Source organism: Spinacia oleracea, chromosome 4 (genome assembly GCF_020520425.1).
Source record: "Spinacia oleracea cultivar Varoflay chromosome 4, BTI_SOV_V1, whole genome shotgun sequence".
Classification (NCBI taxonomy): Eukaryota; Viridiplantae; Streptophyta; class Magnoliopsida; order Caryophyllales; family Amaranthaceae; genus Spinacia; species Spinacia oleracea.
In genome coordinates this window covers 115704235-115709495 of record NC_079490.1, presented here as the reverse complement: position 1 = coordinate 115709495, position 5261 = coordinate 115704235, and the positions used below count along the sequence as shown (strand labels likewise).

The following is a 5261-nucleotide window of genomic DNA, read 5'->3' as shown; positions in this document are numbered from 1 at the left end:
TCGACACCTAGAAGCGTCGAGAAAATTTCCCTCGACGCTTTCCCAAAGCGTCGACAAAACTTTAGTCGAGAATTTTTCTCGGCGCCTTTTTCCGTCGCTGCTGTAGTCGCTTTTTGGCGTCCACTTTCTTTGTTCTGCGTCGAGAGTCTCGACGCCTAAAAGCGTCAAGAGTTACTGTTGGCGCCTAAAGTATCTCCTTACCGCCTCGTTCACCATTTATATTCTCGACGCTTAAAAGCGTCAAGAAATTTTAGTGGCAAATATTTTAAATCTAAATGAGCTTGAAAACACATCAAAAGGCATCCAAATTTATTTGTGTAAGCTTATTTTTTTCACACCTATATATAAAAATAAATAAAAAAATTAATTAAGGCAACAAGATCAATAACACTTGGATTTTAAATACTTGGTCTTTGATCAACGTAACATTAAAATTAACTTATAAAAATCTAAAAGTACATAGTTAAAATCCATCATACACGATAGTGTTACTAATTAACCAAAATCCATTGCACTAACCAAATTCCATAGTACAAAAATGTTACTAACTAAATAGTCCAGACATCAAACCTCCGAAATTATATCTATGTTACTAAACCGAAGAAGTAATAAAGCCTAGAAAACTAGGATCTAACTGTGATAGTAGGTGATATGATGAAGCTCGAGTGTCCCGGCCTTCATTCATGTTGCTCCTTATCACGTTGAACGATCTTCACAAAATACTCTATCATCCCTGACTCGCACTGTGCTTTTTATCCACCTAGAAACATAAAATTGCAAGGAAAGCTATGAGCTAAACAAAAAAAATTCCTCAATCAAAGAAGATATACTACCTGATTAAAGCTGAAGTCCGAAATTTTCCTACACCTTGCTCTGTTTGTTCTCTTGTTGCGCCTTTTTTATTTTATTTTGGGCGACCTTCAAAAGAGTATATGTAATAAGTGAATATAAAAACAAATAACTTTAACAAGTAGTATAAGCTAGGCAAAGAAAGAGATAGAATAATCCAAACGAACAACAGAAGTCATAAACAAGAATATACTAAGAAAGAAAAGCCAAAATACAAGATAATGCTTGTAGGACAGAAATCACCATCAAGTAAATGACCAGAACACCAACAATCAGGCTAAGATACAAGAAGTGCAAATAGACAACTATAATTAATTCATCTGCCTTCCTAGTTGCACTTCCTGTTGCAACTGAGCTTAATTAAGGTTACAAAAATTACTCCGTAATCTTTCAAATGATCTTACAACTTTCATCTACTTTTGGCAGATGTTGCGTAAACCTATGTGGAAAAATTAATCAAATACCATAAAGAAAACTACGAATCTGATATATACCCTAAACATGAACAAGCACTTATCCATAGAAAATCGATAAATCAAAAAATCTAGATGTTTAATATTCATAAGATAATACTAAGACAAAATTTATGATCAAAGTTTACTAAAATTAACCAATTTAATGGAGATCGAGCAGGAAATAGTTTATGGGGTACCTCAGATATTCAAGCACAAGGAAGAGAAATCGGGTACAAAACAAAATAGAATGTGAATAAGAAAAATCTCCGACGGGTTTCCTGCCCCTGTAGCGTGTGAAGGATGATGAGATCTAAGATGAAGATTCAAATGAATAAAAGTACGAATTGATGGGGAAACAAACCTGAAGATTGACAATCGCGTTTATTAGGCGAAATGAATGTAAATGGTTTAGGGTTTCTGGCGAAGAAGGAAGCGGTTTAATTTTTTGAAGGGCGGGCTCGCTAGATAAACTTTTATTAAATCACTTACAGAATTACTCAAACTAAAAAAACACGTGCAAGGCACATGAATACTCGATGCATATTATACCAGAACCACTTAACCATAAGTTACAAAATAAGCCAGACTATGATACTAACAAGAGTAAAGCAATACAACATATGTTTGAGGTGAAGCTAATCTTCGATTTTGGCACCTAATTAAAAGATTGGGATCTCTCACCTTATCTTATACCCAATCAGTCAGCCAAATTCATATTAGGACTCTTAATGACAAATCAAGAAGTTTAAGTATATAAGCTCCGTGCCTTTTTTTTTTTCTGAGGCATAAATAAGCTTCATGCCTTAACCCTTAAAAGTTACAGAAAATATAAAGGACAACCGGATCAGTTTCCCTCTGGTTAAAAATAAAAATGAATATAGAAACACCTGTTATCCTATGTTACTAAATCAGTGTTATGCATCTTTACACCAAGTCATCAATGGATGTTCTTCTAGACGGGAAATATGTCTTGCTAGACCATGGCCACTAATAGCTACAAATAAGGTATAGAAATGGAAATCCGTTAACTTTATCTCTTGACTACATAATATGTTGCATGTCATTAAAGAGAATCAATGAGGTTCTACTTCAGATTCTTTTAATCCCATATCTGGCCAGCTAGATTTGCAAGCCCAATGAGCTGAGAACCCTTGACATTGAGACCAGCTATTCCTTATTTGTGCTAGATTATTAGTAACATCTCTATGTGATAAGAAAACCCTAGAAACTAATAATAAGATCTGGAAAAAAAACATGAAAATAACATGGATGAGGAAACCTAGAAATCAAGAACAAGAGAAGAGAGAAAATTTATTACAAGCTCCTAAATTCTAGGAAGTTAGTTAGAGAAGCTGACATATGTCAGCATTGTAATATTATAAAAAGATTTTTTCTTCTTTCAAAATATTTTCTGTTGTAAGGCTTAACCAGCTTAGGTAAAATAAATTGGCTTAACCTAAATTCATATGTAACTAATTCATTTATTACAACATTCTTCTGGTTAGAGATTTGTATCTCTGTAATTCTCTCAATAAAATTAACTCATAAGCTAGGAAGGTCTTAAAGTTTTATGCATATTTTGCTTAAGATAATTCATCAAAGCTTGAATAAATTAATCCAACGTCCAAAATTCACAGCAAAAAGCAAAGAAACCAGAGACATTTGATTAATTAACTGTAGCTTAGATTATCCTACACCTGACAATTAGAATGTTATACTGGTTAATTGAAACCCCTCAACCAGAACTCAGCCAATTTCAAACCCATGTATACACGGATCAGACATCACTGGCCAAAACCTAACCGCCTACTATACCTCGTTACGCCTTCTACTGCATACGGAGCCGTCCCTGAGCCAGAGCAGGAGGGGCACCTGGCTGACATAATTTTCAAATACAATAATGAAATGGGAATAGACTAATTAGACATGAAAAAAACTCTAAAACAAAGCCAATAACAAGATTTCATCATTTCAAAGATAAACAATGCTCCAAACTATGAATGAATCACGCATTGAAATGTCCGAATAAGATAAACAATGTTCCAAACTTATTGACTACTGATTACTAGGAAGATCATTAAGTCCACTATGAATGACTCACGCATTGCAAACAGGTCCATAATAACGAGTAGCTTTCGTGCGCAACTTTTTACTGCTAAGCAATACGAAGTGTGGCAAAGCTTCCCCGGAAATACAAATTATAAATTGTAGCATCATTACATGACATCACACCATATTTCACAGAGTAACATGTAAACATGAAGGACGAAATAACAAGTTCTAACTCAGTAAATCATTGTATACTTACAACTTTGTCAGAAGGGACATGGAGCCCATCTAAAAGTCCCATTCCAAGCTCAAAATGTCCTCAATTGCAACTGCAAACTCGTCGAAACACCGAATTTAGGCACAGAACAACATAATCACAACTCCTAAGATATTCAATGAAAAAGAGCTAATGTTACTAATACTTAAAAATTCATGAATCAAACATCAAAGTTTCTACCTGATCTTACATCACGGAGGGTCAATGTTTAGGTTCTCATTAGTGCTTCTTATTACACTCAAAAACATTAAGTAAGACACAAATACAAACAAGCCTCACAACACAGTACACGGAATAAATTTGGCCTGTACGAGGCTGGAAAATAAATTTATTCTCTTACTCGTAGTAATTTAAAGCAACAACAATAGACATAAGGCATAGATACAACGGATCGAGAGGAAAGCAACTCAATTATAGCCAGCATTAAGCACATATAGTGCAAAATATTATGTCAACATCTTAAGCTTATTGGGTCCTTTAAATGCAACACAATTTACCTTTCAATCCTGACAGAATATCAATATGAAAAGAGCAATGATTTCAACAACACTCAAAATCGAAAAAATTAACACAAATTAGGGCTAGAATAACATAGACAAATCTAAACCCAATTTAAAGAGTGAACCCAAAATTACTCGGGTCTAACTATATTAGAAGAACGAAATCAAACAATATGATTCAACTGGAAAGAAATACCTAGAACCCTAGAAATTCAGATTTCAAAAAAGAAGAACGAAAATTGAAAAGTAAAAGAAAAGAACTTGTAACCAAAAAATTATTTTACCTTTCACAAGACCGACAAGGTAGAAGATGACAAATAACCATTGGCATGCCGAACAAGATCTACAAATTCAGAGAACGAAATTAAAAACAATGGAAGAGGTGAGACATAGAAATACAAGCCCAAGAGAAGACAAATGAGGAAGCTACGTGAAAGAGCTTACAATTCCAATGAGAGGAGATTAGATCTGAGATTCTTTAACAGGAGATGAGTGGTGGTGAGGGCCTGAGGGGTATTCGATCAGTGAGCTGAGGCGGTTTTTCTTTTCCCCTAAAAGGTGAAGTTGCAGGCAACGAGAGCTATTTAGAGAACATCACGTGGATGGCACGTGAATTCTGGACGCTTATAATTGTCTAGATAACGATGGATGACAAAAAGCGTCTAAAATGAGCGGAAATTATTTTTTGGAACCAACGCTCATAACCAAGCGTCGAGCTCACTACGTCCAGAAACCAAGGCTTTTGTAGTAATGTGTGGATTAATATCATTAATTCCACTTGAACTGAAGCGGCCTCTAGCTAGGCATTCAGCTCACTTGATCTCACTGAATTATTAACTTGTTAATTAATACTGAACCGCATTTATTAGACTTAACATTGAATGCATACTTGGACCAAGGGCATTATTTCCTTCAGTCTCCCACTTGTCCTTAGGGACAAGTGTGCATTTCCTAATTCCTTTGTCGCTCGATGCTTGCTCTTGAACATAAGGTAAGAGTTGTCATCCTTATTATGTCCAGAGGTGTTTCTCGGTTTCAGAGTTCAACTGATCAAATAAACAGATAATCATAGTCTATGATTCATCCGAGCACGGCCATGCATTTCACAGTTTCTAGCTCTCCGAGTGCCCT

The 5261-nt window shown here is 35.1% G+C and overlaps 1 long non-coding RNA gene across 1 annotated transcript; it reads right to left on the bottom strand.

The window, feature by feature from the left end:
• Positions 1–412: 412 nt before the first annotated feature.
• LOC130472486 (uncharacterized) lies at positions 413–4733 on the bottom strand. The gene is made up of 5 exons (XR_008932871.1): positions 4575–4733; positions 4415–4473; positions 3613–3682; positions 834–918; positions 413–760 (listed from the first exon to the last, which is right to left on the bottom strand). It is a non-coding gene; the product is annotated as an uncharacterized lncRNA (long non-coding RNA).
• Between the last annotated feature and the right edge of the window lie 528 nt (positions 4734–5261).